Here is a 21,487-nt window from a genome sequence, read left to right on the forward strand (position 1 = left end):
TATGGATTGCTCCCTTCCAGCATGGAACAACGTGGATTAATTTTTTTTAGTTTATATTCCAGCATCCTTCACCAGGTTTTTGTTGGGTTCTTTTCTTTCTGTCGTAATGATATATCATGCCTCATTCTAACCTGTAACTACCAGGTTATATATATATATACATATACTCATACTAATGGAAACCCATGCCATTGGCCACAAAAAAGGTGTTCAACAACAAATATTTGTTAGTTTATTTATTGCTTGGGAGCTTCTAAGCTTCATTCCTTGTGATCTTGAAGTGCTACTCTTGGCAATGTGCAGCAACAACATGCAGATTTTGATCTCTAATTGATTAAAAGTTGAGTTAATACTTCGTTTTTTATGAAAACAATGAGATATGCAACCTATTAGAGAGGGTTTTTGTCTCCTTTGGTTTATCTTATTGATTTATTCCCTTAGCTATTTCATATATATATATATATATATTTACACACATACAAACTTGAAAAAACATTTATTGACAAATGATGTGTGCATGTTTTTTTTTTGGTTATTTTAGGTTTTGTTTTAATATATATGAAGAACCCATATTGTGGTACAATTCTAATAAAAATGAACGATAAGCTATATAGATATTTAAAATATATACACAAGTAATAATATGATCAAATTATATGTTGATTCTTAGAGTCAAATATTAAACAAGATTTCTAAAGTATTCTTTTAAAGGATCTTCAACAACTTGATTTTCAAAAAAAAAAAAAAAAAAAAAAAAAAAAAAAAAAAACAACAACAACAACAACAACAACATCACTTATATTGTACTAATACTACAATTAGCTTATTAATTCTATTGATTTTGGTTACATATAGTCTCATTCTTAAAATGCAAGAAAATAAAATCTCTTTCAACAAGTATACAAACTCATATGATATTTCCTACAAACAACCTTATGGTTGTATTTTTCATTTAAATAAATAAAAGCTAATCTTCATTAGAAACTAGACAATATAGATCTTAAGTCTTAAGATTAACCTTGCAATTTATGTATTTATTGTTTAATTTATCAATAATTTATCTAATACATATATATATATATATATATATATATATATTTCTAATTTGTTCATATCAATTGTCTAAGACTATTCAATTTTGGAAATTCATCTGGTACAAACACTCATTGCTTATTTATTGTGTGAATACATTTACAATCCAAGAGTTATAAAACAAAACAAACTTAACATTGATAAATTCTAAAATTTGAATGATTACTCTCTATTTTTATTTTTATTTTATTTTTGTCAATATGTTATGTTGTATCTACTTCAAATTCCTACTCAAACAAAGATTGACTTCCATGTATATTTTTGATTGTTATAGGCTTATAGTTTGTGGATATTCTTTAACCTCCTTCAAGCAACTACAATGAATGAAATAACATTCAATGATAACCATAAAATAATAAAATAAAATAAAACTACTATCTATCCACATGCCCATCAACTTATTCATCCAATAAGCATTCATTTGATGATCATCTATCTATACATTCATCAAATGGATTGTCCAACAAATCATCCATGAAGAGATGATCCATCTACACATTAATTCATCCAAAAACTTATACATCCATCAATTTTCTCAGTTGTGGATTTAAAAGAAAAAAGATTGAGAGCTTGAAAAGTATTGAAAATATTTTAGAGAAAAGGACAAGAGTAGCTAGAAGTAATATGTACACACATATAAAACACATATATACATATATACATACATACATATACAAGAGATAGTTTATTGATATGGTTATATTACTTATATAAAGAAAAAGAGAATAGATAAACAATTTCTCTCCACTACATTTTAAACACTAGAGCCACAATATTTATTGTAGACTATAGTAAATAGTGTGGAAAATGCCAACTACATTTAATGCTCTCAAAACTCCTCCTCGCTTATCATAATATTTATATGCATAGAATTATGATCTATACTTTTCTATAATCTTACAAGATCAAGAGTTGCTGCCTCATTAAAATCTTATCTAAAAAAACCTTATTGTATTCAAAGATAAAATCATAAATAAAGGAAAAATAATACAACATTATTACAAGAGTTCATTAACTTTCTTGCTCAAAAAAAGCAAGTCGCTCAATGCCAATGCCATAAGTAAGTCAATGATGGTTGCACAATGGAAGAGTTTTGGTGAAAAGATTAGCAAGGTTATTTGCGGATTCAATTTTTTTGATCCTAAGTACTTGATCAGTAATCAAATCATGAATATAACTAAAATACTTTGAATCAACATACTTTGTCCTATTGCCTTTAATTGAATCAACTTGCATTTATATAACACAAGTGCTATTATTTTCATATAAGATAGTTGGAGAATCATCATATGAAAATCCATAAGTTGTTTGAATGAGCTTAGAAATTAATCGCAACCAAATATATTCTCAAGATGCCTCATGTAAGGCAATAATTTCTATATGATTGGATGAAGTTGTAATAATAGTTTATTTCATTGATTTCTATGATATTGTAGCTTCATGCCTTAAAAATACATAGCTTGTTTGAGATTTAGCTATTGCAATATCAAATTTATAACTTTCATCAAAATATCTAAATTCAAATAGGACCAATTGATTTCAAGTGTCCAAAGCCTTTCTAATCTATAGCAATATAAAACTTTATTACAAAGTAGGTGTCAAGGACATGAATCTCGAAGAAAGAAAATCCTCAATACACTCTTCTATCATTGAAGAGAACTAAAAAGTCACTCAAAAGGTGATGTAATATTAACTAAAATGGCTATTGCTAAAAACAAGAAGACTAGAAAGTCTTGAAACAAGACTAAGACTAGAAAGATATTGATAAGAGTAAAGAAGGCTTCACTCTTGCCTCCATATATACTATCTAACTAAGAGCTACAATAGCAATGTCATATAGGACCTCCAACATGTGTTGACTTTGCTAGCCACATGTCTTATTTTGCAAGGCAAGTTATCTATGTATACACCATGTAGTTGGCTTGTCCCACAAGCTACCAATATATGGTTAGCTTTTTGGCCAAGTTTCTAATCTACAAACATATCTAAAGTCAAAATCGCATCTATGAAGCTTCTAGGATGCTTCTCTAGAAGACTTTATGAAATTATTATATATTTATCTACTTCTATATAATCATATAAGTAACTATTGAGGTAAATATATATGTCTGTGACAATACCTCCCTTTCTAGGGACGAGTTCCATGAGGAGCGGTCTTCATATGTTGAAGAAGTCCAAGATGCGACAAATTATATTTGCTACATACTCCTATCTTTGCTCTATTTGAAGATAGTTGATAGGTCCTCTCAACCATCTATAGTGTCCCATACCACAGTAAGAAGACCACCCTGTTATTTGGTCATTGTTGAGGCCTTCATAACTTCCTTCAAATAAAACATTTGGAACACCATCAAGAGTTGTTCCTACCTCTAAAAAAATCACTAAACATCGGGAGTCTTGAAGGTTGTGACAATTGCAATATCTCATCCTATAAGTCTACAAATGAAAGCTCTTGAATTGAATCTGCTAGTTGTTAATGCTTCATCTCATCACAATTATACAAAATCTATAATGAAAGATAGAAGGTAGAATGTTATTTTCCTTTGATCTTCTTTCTTTTATAATAAAGGTTTGTTATTTTTTATCTTGGTTTTGATGGATGTTGTTGATGAAAGTCTTCAACTTTCTTTGTTACATTTGCAAGATTCTTTGATGGCTCCTATGTACATTCACTAATAACATATCCATGCCAATGAACAAGATATTCCAACCTACTTCAGTGCCACCTTGAGCATAAGACTTCTTCTACCTCAAACTCTTGGTTATTATCCACTTCTATAGGAAGAGGTGGCATTTGTCTTCTTCCCAAGATTTTCACTATCTTATATGGCTCTAAAAGAGATATGTGAAATACAGAGTAGATTTTCATAGACTTTAGTAGATATAATTGATAAGCAACATGATTGATTTGTTCACAAACAGAAAAAGGTCCCAACCTAAGATAATCCAACTTATGACACGGATAAGTAGTCTTGATATTATGACAAATTAACCATACTTTGTCACCCATATTATATTATAGTTGCTCCTTGCGATAGGTATCTGTATTGGTCTTTTGTCATTCATGAGCTTCCTTTAATTGTACCTTCATTGTTGTATGAAGCTCTGATAAGTGATTTGCTAAATTGTCTACCATAAGATTATCAAATTTTAAAAAGTCAAAAGTATCAAGATATAGATGATAATCATAATTGGCAAAGAAAGGTGTTTGTTGAGTGGAAGAATGTACCAAATTATTATATGCAAACTCTGCTAATGGTAAAAGAGTTGTCCAATCATCTTGATGATAGTTGATGGTATATCTCAAATATTCCTCCAGAATTTGATTTATCCATTGTGTTTGTCTATCAATTTTAAGATGAAAAGCCAAAGAAAGCTTTATATCCACCTTTAGAAACTTGAATAGGATTCTCCAAAATCTTGATACAAATTGAATCTTCCTATCTAATATAATATCTTTTTGCAATCCATGATAACAATAGATATTGTCAATGAAAAGCTTAGCTATTTCTTCACCTGTGATAGATTTTGTATATGGTATAAAATGTGTCATCTTGATAAAATGATCTACTATCACGAGTATAGAGTCATAAGAATCTGAGGTTCAATGATCCATGATGAAATCCATAGAAATAGAAGACCATGGTTGTTCTAGAATAGTTAATAGCTGAAGAAGTCCGTAAGGTCGATGACGAAGAGTTTTTGATCTTGAGCAAACATCACAAGATTGTACAAAATCTTTGATTGCCTTCCACATTTGTGGCCACCAAAAATCCCTAGATATTAGTTCTAAAGTTTTAATGTACCCAAAATGTTCTACTGCTGGAAAGTCATGACGAGCTTGAAGAACATGTAATCGAGCTTCACCTTCTCGAACATATAGGTGTCTTTTAAAATATAATAGATTATTCTTGAATTCAAACTTGGAAGTATCATGAGGCTTAGAAGAAGTATTCTTGATATCGTGAACAAGAAGATTAGAGGACATGCTTGATTAAATTTGCTTCACAAATGTTGAATCAATAGTGAATGTTGATTTTATAGCTTGAAGATGAAAATGCTTAGACTTCAAGAGAATTGATCTTTGTTCATTAAAAGATGCATCTCCTTCTTTTGGTGCAAGATAAGAATGTCTAGAAAGAACGTCCAATTGACCTTGTTGTTTTTTCAGGTTGATAAGTGATCTTGAAATTGAATCTAGATAAAGACATGCTTTAAAACGCTTGACGATGATTCAAGTCATGTGCTGACATGAAGTACTCAAGGTTCTTATGGTCTGTATATATGATAACAGGACTTGAGGTGCCTTTTAGATAATGATGCCATTCTTGAAATGAATCCACAATTGCAAGGAGCTCTTTGTCATGGATCTCATAATTAATCTCGGCTACTGAAAATTTCCTCGAATGAAAAGCTATTATGTAGAGTTTGTCATTTGTTCCCATTTGTGACAACATGACACTTATAGTAAAATCTAACGCATTTGTTTTCATAAAAAATGCCTTAAAAAAGTCAATACAATATAAGATTGATACACAAATAAATTCCTTCTTTAAAGCATCAAATGATGCTTCTGCTTCTTTATTCCACTCAAGTTTGTCTTTACAAGCCAAACGTGTAAGTGGAACTGCAACTTGAAAAAAATTCTTGATGAAGATTTGATAGTAATTAGCAAAGTCTAAAAAGCATTGCACATATTGTACTGTTCTTGGAATCTTCTAATCTATGATACTTTGAATCTTCTTGGGATCCATTATAAGACCTTAGTTGGAAATGATGTACCCTAAGAAGTCAACATGAGTAGTGTGGAATACACACTTTTCCAACTTGGCATGTAATCTTGCATCACTAAGTTTTTGTAAGATGCGATGATCATGAAACTCATGTTCTTTTGTGTTTTTAGAATAGATTAGAATATCATCTAAATAGCAAACAATAAAATTATCTAAAAACTCATGAAAAACATCATTCATAAGATATTGAAAAGTGGTCGGTACATTCGTGAGTCCAAAAGGTATGACATTATATTCAAAATGTCCATACCTAGTTTGAAAAGCAATCTTCCATTCATCTCTTTCTTTGATATGAACTAAGTTGTATGCTCCTTGTAGATCTATTTTTATATAGATCTTTTCTTGATTGAGTTGGTCAAGAAGTCTTGAAATCAAAGGTAAATGATACCTATTTTAGATGGTGATCTTGTTGAGTCATTGATAATCCACACACATTTGCAGAGATCCATCTTTTTTCTTCATAAATAAGATAGGAGCCCCAACTAGAGATTTAAAATGGCGCATGAAGTTTTTTGCCAAATTCTCATCAATATACTCCTTTAATGTAGCCAACTCATTCTTTAATAAGCAATAGATTGGTCCGAATGGTAGTTGAGCTCTTCCTTATAGATCAATTGAACAATCATAAGGTCGATGTTTGGGGAGAATGTCTAAATTTTTCTTTTAAAAAATATCTTAGAATTCTTGATATTGGTTAGGAATACCATTTGATGTTGTTTCACGATTAGAAATAGGTGTAGCATATATAGCAAAAGATGATCAATTTTTTGTAATATATATGAAAGCTTTTACATGTACTAGTAAAGGTTTGGAAGTACTAGACTTATGCACTTCTTTGCTAATGCAATCTTGGATTATTCTATCAGAAAAGTTACGCTGATGAGAAATCCAATCTATTTGAAGGTTATATTTCTCTAGCCATGATAATCCTAAAATGACAAGTTTAGAGGGAGATTTTATTACATTAAATACTACTATGCTGTTATGATCTTAAATTGCTATATCTAAAGGAATAGTTTCATGGATAATATTTCTAAAAGATAAAAAATAACAATCTATGACTTCTACATGTATGGATTTAACTTTCTTCACTAAAGGTATTTTTTGATTTTTGGCAAAATCTTTATCTATAAAACTTGCTGAGGCTCCTGAATCTAACAAGGCAAAGATTTTGTGATTATTAGGTCCTAAATATAATTCTATTATAAAAAAAAGTGAAGGGTCTAAAGAGAGGACAAGACCTTTACTAGGTGTTGCACATGATTCCAGCCACACGATCTCTATTGTAGCTGGAGAAACTTGTTTTCTGATACATTATCTTCTTTAGTAATTGTGCTCTTCATTTTGTAATTGTGTTGCTTCTTTAGACAAGATTGAGCTCTGTGTTTAGCTTCTCCACAATATAAACACAACCCCTCTTAGCGACATCGAGTCTTTTCCTTCTTTGTAAGAGATTTAAAATATAACATATCAATTTGCATTGGTTCTGGCTTTGTCAAATACATTTCAAAAAACTTGGGAGCTGCTCCTATTACTTGACTTGTTTCTCTTTAATCAAATCTTTATTCTTGACGCCTTTGAAATAAATGATTGTCGCATACAATGGCTTGAGTAATTAATTATTTCAAAGATTCTACTTTCAGCATTATTAATAATAAATCTTTGACGCTATCCTTCAATTCATATCAAAATTAGTTGATAAGTGCTTTGTTGTTCCAATCCACGTCACAAGCAAGATTTTGGAATTTAGGAGCATATGTAGTGGCTAATTGTAATCCTTGCCATAAGGATAAAAGCTTGGTCTCTGCTACTCGTTCTCGATTATTTTCTTTGAATGCGGCCATAAAATTTTCTAGGATTGAATTCAAATCATAAAGGAGTCGTGAATCTTTTTCTATTAGAGGTGCAAACCAAGAGAGAGCACTTCCTGATAGTAGTGCACCTATAAATCCGACTTGGATAAATCCATTAGGATATTGGAAAGGGTGCAACCTTAGATAGAGCTTGACTTGTTGCAAAAATCATTGAAATTTTGATCTTGTTCCATCAAACTTCTCAGCCATACTAATCCTTGGCCTTGTCATACTTGTAGAAGCAAAACTCTTTGGATTTGGTTGTGACGTTGATCTATTTGCTTCATTCAATTGCACAACTTGTTGCCGCAAACTCTAAACTTCTTCCATAGGCGTAGGCATAGTACTTCCATGATTCACATCGGAAATATGTGAGATTTCCATTCTTAGAGTGTTGACAAACTCAAGAAGATTTACAATAGTTGCAAATCTATTCTCATTTTTGTTGATAGTAGCATCTATAATCTTTCTTTCCATAGACAACTCAAATCAAATCAAAAGTTAAATTAGAGGAGGATAATCTGCAACCTCAAATAAATCCCACAAAGATGGATAATCCACTCTCTTTAAGGAATAGATCAGTGTTAGAAAATAAGATTTTTTGTTTAAAAGTGGGTAGTCCACAACCCTTAAAAGACAACAATAGACGTGGGATAATCCACTGATTTCTAAAACAAGACAGAAACAATATGTTAGCACTCTTGTGAAACTTTTAAGGACATGAATCTCGAAGAAAGAAAATCCTCAATACACTCTTTTATCTTTGAAAAGAACTAGAATGTCACTCAAAAGATGATGTAATATTAATTAGAATGGTTATTGCTAAAAATAAGAAGACTAGAAAGTCTTGAAACAAGACTAAGACTAGAAAAGCATTGATAAGAATGAAGAAGGCTTCACTCTTGCCTCCATATATACTATCTAACTAAGAATTACATGGTGATGTCCTATAGGACCTCCAACATGTATTGACTTTGCTAGCCACGTGTCTTATCTTGTAAGGTAAGCTATCTATGTATAGTCCATGTAGTTGGCTTATTCTACAAGCTATTACACAGAGATAACTTGTTCCACAAGCTACTAATACATGATTAGCTTTTTGGCCAAGTTTCTAATCTACAAACACATCTAAAGTCAAAACCGCCTCTATGAAGCTTCTCTAGAAGACTCTATGAAATTATTCTATTTTACCTACTTCTACTTAATCATATAAGTAACTATTGAGGTAATTATATATTTCCATGATAATAAGAATCAAAATAGATGAAGATAAAACTGAATAGAACTTAAACAAAATGGGACATAAAATATAATATTCTTCAACTAGAATTAATATAAAATAGAATAAAATAAGAAGATATAAAACCAAATTTTATTAAGAAAAAGGACCTAAAGCCATACTTGACCAAATGCTTCGAAAGACCCTGGTTAGTCTTATTTATACTTTATTCTCCAACCTTGGATTTTCTATTATGTTCTTATATGATAGAACATACTTAGATAACCACCCTAAATTTCATCTAATAGGTTCTATGATGGATTCTACTTAGATAGCTATCTTAAGCTATTTCTAGAAGATTCTATAGTAGATCCTACCTAGATAACTGCCTTAAGCTATTTCTAGAAGGTTCCACAATGGATCCTATATAATCCACTAACCTAGTCTCAATTCTAGAAACTTCCATAACTTCTCAAATAAGGTTCCAACTATCTATTCCTATGTGTCAACAATATAATTATCTTATCTATACCATATTATAGTTAATTCTCCTCTACTAATATGAAACATCGTTGTTTCAATTCCAATGGTATCTCCAAATTGTTTCTTAGCAATGGATAAAATTCTATGTAAGTTTTTACATTGCATTATGGATGAAATAACCTTTCTAAAGAACTTTATATTGAAATTATAGATATCGGCTATCACGTCAAAAGTAGCAATGTTCCAAAATGCTATCCACTTTATATTCTTGTTAGTCCTCAACTATAATTAGTAGTCATGGTGGTTGGTGTTGATCCAAAAAGTACTTTGGCTTTGTATGAAATTCCTTCACTTACAAAACATGGAAGATTGGATGGATCCAAATATGTAGTGGAAACTCGAGGTAGTATGTGACATCAAAAATCACTACAGAAATGGGGAAAAGTCTAAGCCACTAAAGTATCAGTTTAAAAATTTGGATTGATGTACTAAGTAGCAAATTACGATTAGAGAGTAATACCTGATCACCTTCTCGTAAGGTCTTGTATTGCCGATGGTTATTTGCATATTACTTTTATCAATTTTATACAATAAAGAAGCAATGCTATGCCTCTTATAAGGCCATTGTAAGCGGTTGTATAAATTCCTCACTTATCAGATTGTTAATATTGATAGAATAATAGAGAATTATTGACATAATTGGATGCTGACTAGTATTAAGGAAAAATGGTGAATAATCAATACTTGCTTGAATATTATTATTGTAAGTAAATTCTAAGGACATCAAATATTCATCCCAATGATTATGATGAACTATCACAAATGTCTACATCATATCTTCTAAGTTTGAATTTGTATGCTTTATTTGTCCATCTATTTGGAGATAGAAGGCTATATATGGCAAGTTATAAATCTAGTAGCTTGAACAACACTTGCCAAAAACTTTCTGTAAAGCATTGTTGTGATGTAAGATGACTAATGGATGAAAGAGTGTAAAAATTATTATAATATAGAAGATCTTAGTTCAAAATATTAGAGCAAATTATCTTAGAGATATAGTTAATAGTCAAAAGGATAATAAAACTAAAAAGTACCAATATTACTTTTTATAAGATGGCCTTTTATTTATTTTGTTGGACCATAAATAATATAAAATAAAGTAGATTAGAAAAATAAAAAATATAAGCATTTATAAGAGAAAGTTAGCAGTTGATTTTATCAAAAATTAACTCAAAAAGATAAAATTTGATATTCAATTAGGGCTGGTTATTAACCTAGGTCGAAATCAGACCCTGAGGCACAAAACTAAGCATCTATGGTAATTCAAGGATTCTTTTGAGGAGATTAGAGAGTAGGATTTGAGAGAAGACTAGTTAGAATTTTTATGAGTATTTTTTTTGTGTGATTTGGATTGGTAATGACTTTGTAAGAACTTTACAAAGTCAGGTTTGTTTTTGAATGACTTGATTTTTGTGAAATAAAATAAGATTGATGTATTGGAAAATTTTAAGAGTTTTGTAATAGATCTATCAATAAAATTTTGTGGATTAATGTTTATAGTTGTGCTTAATATGTGTTATAAATTTTAATTAGATATAATAGTTGAATTGAAGATTATTGAGATTTAAGTGGATTAAGGTCTCAAAAAGTATAATTTTAGGTCTAATGAGGGCTTTTTAGACTTCTTACAATCTATTAGTTGGATTGGAGCAAAAGTTGTGTCTTTGGATAGTAGGCTTGTTTTCCTTCATATGTAAGAGTTTTGAGATTGATTGAATGGTTTAGTAAGAAGAAATTAGCACTCAAAATTTAGCATTCAGATTGGAGAAGAAGGCCGACTCTCACCTGAGCACATTTTTGTGATTATCATCCATTTGAAGTTAAGAATATTATCTTGCTCCTCAAAAATTTTGAACTCAATCCAACAATTGGATTGGAAGAAATTGAGTACTAAAGTTCTATATTTTTTAAGGATATTGGTTTTTGCTACTAGATATTGGTTTTTAATACTAGATATTGGTTATTGCTATTGGTTTTTGATTATCGCTATTGATTACTGACTATTGTTATTGGTTATTGGCTACTACTACTGGATATTGGTTACTGTTATTGGTTTTTGGTTATCGCTAGTGGTTATTGACTACTGTTACTGATTATTGGCTATTATTATTGATTATTGCTACTAGATATTAGTTATTACTATTAGATATTGGTTTTTGCTACTAGATATTGGTTACTACTACTAGATATTGATTATTGCTATTGGATATTGGTTTTTGCTATTGGATATTAGTTATTACTATTAAATATTGGTTATTGCTATTGGATATTGGTTGTTGCTACTAGATATTAGTTTTTGTTACTGGATATTAGTTATTACTATTCGATATTAATTTTTGCTATTAGTTATTGGCTACTACTATTGGATATTGATTACTACTATTGATTTTTGATTACCGCTATTGATTATAGGCTATTGTTATTGATTATTGGCCACTATTATTGGTTATTAGTGATTATTATTGATTATTAGTTGTTGCTATTGGTTACTATTACTAAAATTAATTATTGTTACTGGTAATTTGTTGTAATTTTTTCTTTATCTTCCACAACTAGGTGCTCGATGCATTTACAAACTGAACACTATGTAATACGATAACATGGATGCCAATATGAAATAAAGATATAATGTAATCTATGGTGATAAAAGAGAATATTAAAAAAGACTTGTACAAGTATTGAGTAACAATATTTCCTTCAACCTATCAAAAGCGCTCTGGTATTCTAATTTCCATTCAAATGACATACTTTTTTTTAATAGGTTTGTCAATGAGACAATAATGTATGCAAATTACTGAACAAAATGACAAAAAAGTCAAGCAAGGCTTAAAAATGAGCAAACTTCAAAAGCATTTTTAGAGATTGGCCAATCTTCTATCACTTTTACCTTATCTCACTTCATGTGCATGTCTTTGAAGGACACCACATGCCTCAAAAAAATAACTTTCAACTTCCAAAATTCACATTTTGATCACTTGCAATAGAAACAAGTAGCTTGTAGCTAGCACAACAGTTCTTATAGGTATTTTTCATACTCTTCAAGGATTTTTTTATATATACAAGGATATCATTAATAAAAAAAATTATATATTTATCTAAAATATCTTGAAATAATCTATTAATGTGATGCATGAAAGAAGCTAAAGCATTGGTGAGGACAAAAGGTAAAATCAATCATTCAAAATATCTATAGTACATACAAAATGCCACCTTTTTTATATTTCCTATTATAATAGGTGTGTGCCAATACCCCCTCTAAAGATTCAATTTACTTAAGATGGTTGTACCTTGAAGATAACTTCAAGAAGATCATTCACTTATAGAAGTATCATAGACATACATAAATAAATCAATAATTACTTATATAATTTACATAATAGTAGATAAAAGTAGGTTAAGTCCATAATATGTTTTATAGAAGCTTTGTAATTTCTGCTTTGATTTTATAGGTGTTTATAATTCACTTTTTAGGTTAGAAATTTGGGCAACAAGTTGGCCATGTATTACACATATTGGTAGCTTGAAGAATAAGCTAATTATGTGGCCTACATATAGAAAGCTTGCCTTGTAAGCTAAGGCATGTGTCTTGCAAAGTCAGTACATATTAGAGGTCCTATAGAACATTGCTACATAGTTTTTAGTTAGATAATATATATAAAGACAAGAGTGAAGTCATCTGCACTCTTATCAATTCTTTTCTTGCATCTATTCTAGATTTAAGATTCTTTAATTTTCTTATCTTTGGCAACAACCATTTCAGTTTCATTTTAATGTATATACTACTTTATTGTTATTTTTTCACTTTTTCTTTTAACATAGCTTTTCCAAGTTTATGTATTTTCTTCTAGTTCATGTCTTTGATAGATTGACAAAAATATACTTAGAATATTAGAGCTTTATCTTTTCTTAATTAAGAGTAGATTATCCCTTTCTCTTAATAAGATATAATCATATTAGAAGTTGAAAATTACCCTCTTTTAAACTAATATTGTTCTTAGTATCTTCTTTCTTCTCAAGTTTTTTTTTTTTTTTTTTTTTTTTTTTTTTTTTTTTTTTTTATCTTAAGCAATATTAGACATTTATTTTTTAAGTATTATTATGACAAATCTTATTGAAATGAAAAGTGCAATGACACAAATACAAGAGCAATTGAAAGAGTTAATACTTGCAATGCATCAACTCAGTTTACTACCACAAGGAGCAACAAAAATGGCAGGAAATGAAGATATAGATATGATTGAAGCTGCTTCAACATCTCCACTCAATCATGTCCCTTCTTCTATGGTAGAACATCCTTTTGATACTAGAAAATTTAGAGTTATTCTACTTAAGAAGTTTGATGGCACAAGATCTAAGTTTCAAGGATTTATCAATTAAGTATAACTTATGATTGAAATTCAATCCCAAAGCTATCCAACTCCAAGATCACAAGTTAATTCATTAGTACACTTCTTTGAAGTTTAGCATTATCATGGTTTTTATCTTTTTTTGAATAATAAAATCAAATATTAGATAATTTAGAGGCTTTTTTAATAAAGTTTTGATCCATATATGGAGACCATGATGCAACTTGTGTTACAACCAATAAGATCTATATTTTTCAAAAAGACTATCAATGTGTAATATTATATGCTTCTCAATTTTGACAACTTACAACTGATATCAAGTAGGATGATGCAGTATTTATTGGCCAATTTTTCTATTGATTATGATAAGATGTAAAGAAATTAATGCTCAACTTATATGTTTGAGAAATTGACTTTGTCATAAAGCATGACAATCAAATTTTTGAATTTCAATCTAAAAATCAAACAAATAGGCCTCAATATTATTATAATTCAATGGCAGCACCAATTCCTCCTTAATATATACACTTGGAAGTAAAAGAGATACAAATTAATATAATACGTCTCAAACTTCTTATTCAAGAAGAAAAGACTCATCGTTGTCAAGAAGGATTATGCTTATATTATAGAGAACCTAAGCATATTGCTCAACATTGTCCAAAGAAGTGACACAATTATAAAATGAAGAGTACAAATGTCAAAAAAGATTATTTATTTAAAAACGAGTTTGTCTAAATACAATAGAAACCATGCGGTTGGAACCTTGTACAATATTTAATGAAGGTCTTAATTTTTCTTCAAAAATCCTCTCTTTGTTTAATATTAAATATTATTTTAGGACCTAAACATTACAAAGCCTTTGCCTTGTTAGATTTGGGAGCCTCAATGTATTTTTTAGATAAAGGATTTACTAAAAGATTTAGCTTTTGATGTAGAAAATTAAATTTGTACATATAGAAGTCATAGATGATTATCTATTGTCTTTTGGAGATGTTACTCACAAAATCCAACCTATAAAAATAATAATCAATAGTCATAATAGCTTTGTGATATTTAATATCATTAGATCTCCTTTTAATTCAATCATTTTAGATTTATTGTGGTTAAAAAAATACAACCCTTTGAGTAGATTGGATTTTTTACACTTTCAATTTTTTTAAAAGTATAACTAAGAGTATAGTTAATCAAGTTGAAAATTACAAGTCTAGTATAATAAAACTTGCATTTATAGATGCAAGAGCTTTCTTGTATGCTGCAAAAGAAGGATCACCTTGTGTCATTTATGCCACACTTGTTTCTAATGGTATAAAGACTTAAAGTGGCATTTTAAGCCAATATCAAGAATTTTAAGATGTATTTGAAAAAAAAATACAAATACTCTTTTAAAACATCATCCTTATGATTACTCAATTAACCTTCAAGAAAGAACACAACCGCCATTTGAACCAATCTACAATTTATTACAAAATGAGTTGGCTGAACTCAAGGAGTATATTAAAGAAAATCTACCCAAGAACTTCATATGCCATTTCAAATCTCAAGTAAGAGCTCCAATTCTATTTGAGAAGAAAAAAGATGAATCATTGCAAATGTGTGTTGATTATTGAGAACTCAATAAAATCACTACGAAGAACAAGTATTCAATACCTTTAATATCTAGACTTCTTGATCACTTAAATTAAATTAAGATCTATACAAAAATAGATCTATAAAGAACATACAATTTGGTATATATTAAAAAAGGAGATTAATGGAAGACTGCATTTCAAATGAGGTATGGACATTTCAAATCTAATGTCATACCTTTTGGACTTACAAATGCACCAACAACTTTTCAACATCATATGAATAATATTTTTTTAGAATTTTTGGATGATTTTTTTGTCTATTATCTAGATGACATCTTGATCTATTTTAAGAATATAGTAGAACATGAATTTCATGTTTGTCATGTGTTACAAAAATTAAGAGATGTGAGATTCTATGCCAAGATAAAAAATTATATATTGTACACTACTTAAGTTGACTTTTTAGGTTATATCATTTCAAATGATGGACTTATAATGGATCCTAAGAAAGTTCAAACTATTATAGATTGAAAGATCTCAAAAATGGTCCAAGATGTCTAATGTTTTTTAAAATTTGCCAACTACTATCAGATCTTCATCAAGGACTTCTCTCAAATTGTAGCTCCACTTTTATCTTTGACTTATAAATATAAGTTTTAATAGAATTAAGAAGCAAGAGCAGCATTTGAAGCTTTAAAACCAGACTTTATTTTTGCACTAGTCTTGTATCTTCTTTAACACATTTTTTATAGAAACACATACATCAAACTTTGCTTTGGGTGCTATATTATTACAAATGGAAATAAATGATAAACTTCACATATGAGCTTTTTATTCTAAGAAATTTTTAGCAATTGAGATTAACTATGTGATCCATGACAAATACTTTCTTGTAATTATGGATTCTTTTTAAGAATGGCATGATTATCTAGAAGGTACTTCTAGTCCTGTTACTATGTATGAGAATCACAAGAATCTCAAGTATTTCATGTCAGCTCATATTTTGAATTATTACTAGACTTGTTAGAGCATGTCTTTTTCAAGATTTGAGTTCAATATTACTTATTGGCCATAAAAATAATAAGGTTTGTCTAATGCCTTTTCTAGACGTTTTTATCTTATACTTAAAGAAGTAGATGCAACTTTTGATCAATAAAGGATAATTTTATTGAAGCTAGAATAATTTCATCATTGAATAGTGAAATCAATATTGATAGTTGATTCAAATTTTTTCAAGAAAATTCAATCAAGTATGTCATGTGATTCTTTTGTTCATGATATCAAAAAACTTTCTTCTACATCTTTTGATATTTTCGAGTTTGAGTTTAAGAATAATATACATTATTTTGAAGGATGTCTATATGTGCTAGAAGGAGAAACATGTTTATGTATTCTTCAAGCATGTCACAACTTTCCAACAATAAGATATTTTGGATACAATAAGACTTTGGAGCTAATATCTAGAGATTTTTGATGGCCGCAAATATAAAAGGCTGTAAAAGACTTTGTTCAATCATGTGACATTTATTCAAAGTCAACTACTCTTCATCATTGACTTTATGGACTTTAGCCATTACCTATTTCAGAAGAACCATGATCTTTTATTTTTATGGATTTTATTGTGGATCTTCTAGTCTCTGATTTGTATGATTCTATATTTATGATAGTAGATCATTTTACCAAAATAACATATTTTGTACCATGTACAAAATCTATCACAGGTAAAGAAAGTACCAATCTTTTCTTTGATAATATCTATCAATATTATAGATTGTCCAAAGATATTATATCAAATAGGAAGACTCAATTTGTATTAAGATTTTAGAGAATTCTTTTTAAGATTCTAAAGATGGATTTAAAGCTTTCTTTGGCCTTTCATCTTCAAATTGATGGACAAATAAAGCGTATAAACTAAGTTTTGGAGCAATACATAAGGTGTACCATCAATTATTAACAACACAATTGGAGAACACTCTTGCCATTAAAAGAATTTACCTATAATAATACAATCAATTTCCTATGTAAAAAATATATATATTTTTTTAATTATGATTACCATCCATGAATTGATACTTTTGACTTTTTAAAAGTTGATAATCTTGCAATAGAACATTTATCAACTCGTTTATCAGAGCTACATACAATAATAAAGGTGAAATTAAAGGAAGCTCAAGAATGACAAAAGATCAATGCAAATGCCTATCAAAAGAATAACTATAATTCAATGTAGTTGACAAGATATGATTACTTTATTGTAATATGAAGACTACTTGTCTTTGTGATAAATTAGACTACCGCTGTCGAGGTAGAGAGAGTTTGCCTCAAGAAAACATTGAATTTCTGGCTATCACTAATTATTCAATCAAGCTTGAAAATAAGGAAAACCCTAAGTTTATATAATTTTATCCTTTTGAGTAATTACACCCAATACACAATCCTCAAGTAACCCACAACTTCCAAAATATGATAAAATCTTCTAAAACCATATTTATTCTTATGTGGAGATTTTTCCAAACTTCAACACCTCATATCTCCTAATCCGACCGTCCAAATAAACTCAAATTTTACATAAGGTATCGATGTATTCTTATTAACTTCTACAACAAATTTCAACCGCAAATTCATTGCAGATCTTGAGATATCTTGAAAACCCTATCAGTCGCTCCAAACCCTTATCTTTATACATCCGAGTGCAATTTTCTTCATATCTCACAAAACATAACCTCAAATCCCACGAAATTTGTATGTATAGCTTCTTAACACAAAAATTTACATTCTCCGAAAGTTTGAGCCAAAAATTCATCCGAATACTTAAGTTATGGCTCCAACCATTACTACAAACAAAACTGCTTACTTACTGCCTTTGATTTGGAAGCGCCGCCTTCAACTCCTTACAACTCCTTCATATAAACTCCAAAAGCAATAATTCTTTCATGAAAGATGTAGGTCTTGAAATCTCCGTTCCAGTCGCACCTTCCGATCTTCAAAAGCTGCTGTAAAACTCCTCATACTCTCAAAAGAGTAACAGTATGTCTTAAATAAATACCTTAACTTCAAACGGCTATAACTTTTTCATCCTACCTCCAAATCCTCTAATTTTTGCATAAAAATTGTACTCCAAATCCTAAACTTTTCAACCCTATCTTGTAATCTCCGAATGCCTCTTTGAAGTCGCCGAAACCCTTCTTAAAGTCGCGGACAGCCTCCTTAAAGCCCATTGGGCATGGTATTTGACCAATAGGGATGAAGTTCTCCATTCCTTGCCTTCATCCGACCATGCCTTGCTTTCATCCCTCCCAATTAGCCTCCTACTAGTTTAGATTTTCATCCTTAGGTTTCCACCTTCTCCCAAGGCTTTATATTAAACATTTAGGTCTTATATATATATATATATATATATATATACATATTTTAATGTTAAAAGCAAAAGAAGTAAAGAAACAAAGTAAAGTTTCTTATACCAACTCCTTTTAATTTAATCTACTAGTCAATCTAATACACATCTAGATTTATCAACATATAATATGTTTTAACTAATTTTTACATACTGTAAGCATTTACAGTACGACACCGCAGGCTTGGACCTTTTTTTATTAGTGCATAAATCAATCCAGTTGTTTATTGATTATATCTATTAGAGTCAATGAAGATCTATCTTATTTTTCATGTGTCTCTTCTTGAATCATATAAGATTATGAATATACTAAAAAGAAGATGACTCCCACCTTCTTATATAGAAATGAATAACAATAAAGAGTTTGAAGTAGAAGAAGTTCTAGACTTAAGGCAGTGCCAAAATAAATTAGAATATCTTATCCATTGGTATAGATATGATACTAATGAATATACTTAAAAGTAAATAAAGAATCTTGTAAATATAACAAAGGTGGTGGAAACTTTTTATTAATGACATCCATCAAAATTAAGATGAAAAATAGTAAGTTTTTGCTATAAAAGAAATAAGATCCAAAAAAGTTTGCATTCTACCTTTTATCATTATTTGTGGTTTGTATGTATTTGTGACACTAAGGAAATAAAAAATCAACGAGCAGCAGATTCAACTCAAGAACCTTTCTTTATTGACTTATTAGATATGACATTGTAATTGTTACAATCTTCAAGATGATGTAATCCAGATGAAGATCGTAGAAAATGACATGTACTTTCTTGAATAGGTAGCGAGATAAAATGGATTTGATATCACGACTTTGGAAGAGACTTCTGATATTTGATGACTTTATTAAAGGTAGGAAAAATTCTTGACAATGTTCTAAATGTTTTATTTGAATGAAATTATGAAGGCCTCAACAACGATCAAATAATTGTGTTGTCTTCCTAACTTGATATGGAACACCATCAATGGTTGAGATATTATCTTCAAAGAGAACAAATCAATTATCTTCAAAGAGAACAAAGATTGGAGTATGTCGCAAATATAATTTATTGTATCATGGATTTTTTAAATATATGATGATTGCTCCTTATAGAACTTGTATCTAGAAAGGGAGATAATATCACGGACATACATATATAAACCAATAATTATTTATATGATTAAATAAAAATAGGTAAAAATAGATTAATTCTATAATATCTTCTATAAAAACTTCTTAGAAGCTTTATAGATGCTTCTTTGATTTTATAAGTATCTATAATTAACTTTTTAGATTAGAAATGTAATCAATAAGTTGGCCATGTATCATATATATTGATAGCTTAAAGAACAAGCTAGCTATGTGGCGCACACATAGAAAACTTACCTTGTAAGCTAAAGTATGTATTCTGTAAAGTCAATACATATTAGAAGTCTTATAGAATATTGCCACATAGTTCTTAGTTAGATAGTATATATAGATACAAGAACGAAGCCCTTATCACTCTTTTCAACTCTTTTCTTGCTTATAATTTAGAACTTCTATAGCTATTGAAGTTCTTTTGGTACTGGGTGATAAATTGGCTAACTTATTGGTTTGGCTCCAAGCAATAGTTCTATTTGAAAGAAGGCACTTCAATCAAGAGGTATTCTACTAAGTAGGTGAATTGGGAAGACATTCACATATTTTCATACAATTTGATTTGGCCATTCTATTCTTTTGGCTATCTTTTCTATCACTGATATAAGATTTCGAACCACCATATATATTAGTTATTTTTTTTGTATTTACTTCTTCATAAAAGTTACTCCTATAAATAAGTCTTTAGTTGTAGATTATTTTTTTTCTTCATTTGATGCAGAGGTACAAAGAGTCACCTTGCGTCTACCATTTTAAAAAGAGATTGTCCTTGCTATCCAATTGATTTGCTTATTTCCTACCTCTAGCCATGGCATAACATCATATCTTAGTTTTGTTATCTTGAATCTCTTTCTTAAGATGTAGATGTGAATCAATCTCAAGGTTTTTTCTTCATATGTCTCACTTAATGCACTCTCTTGGTAATTTATAAGGTATATACTTCCACTTTTGATTATCTTAGTTTTAATTCTAAGTTGGCTGGTAATTTTAGTTGAGATGTAATTTTTTGTAAAGCCACAATCTATAAGCTCTTGATATGGTTGTTCTCTTAGTAGTCCCATCAAATACATCAGTCGACTATTTTTATAATTTTTTGAGGCCATGCCATTTGTCTTTGAGAGACAATAGCTATTCCTGATATTAGTCCTTGGTACCTTTATTAAAAAGACTTATTTTCTTGATCTCTCTCATTATCAATTTGGTGAGTTTAGAAACTATGAACCTTCCTTATTTTGTTGGTGCTTGAATTTTGACATTTTTGATAATATCTAATCTAATGTTTTGGCTCTCAATAATAGAAATATAATTCCTTTTGCACCAATATTTGATGTCTTTGTGGTATCAATGATCCTTATAGGGCATCAATCTCTATTAACATTAATTGTTGTACCATAATATTAGATAGCAGCATAAGACATTGTGCTATAAGTTGTACTTTATAATGTCTAAAATCTATAGCATTGACCCTCTTTGCAATCTAAATTTCCTCTTCAAATGTTTGTAGATTCTTTAGTTCTATCTCTCATTGTATTCCAGATTTCAAATCTCGTAGAAATTGA

This window comes from Physcomitrium patens, chromosome 6, assembly GCF_059467195.1.
Source record: "Physcomitrium patens ecotype Gransden chromosome 6, ASM5946719v1, whole genome shotgun sequence".
Classification (NCBI taxonomy): Eukaryota; Viridiplantae; Streptophyta; class Bryopsida; order Funariales; family Funariaceae; genus Physcomitrium; species Physcomitrium patens.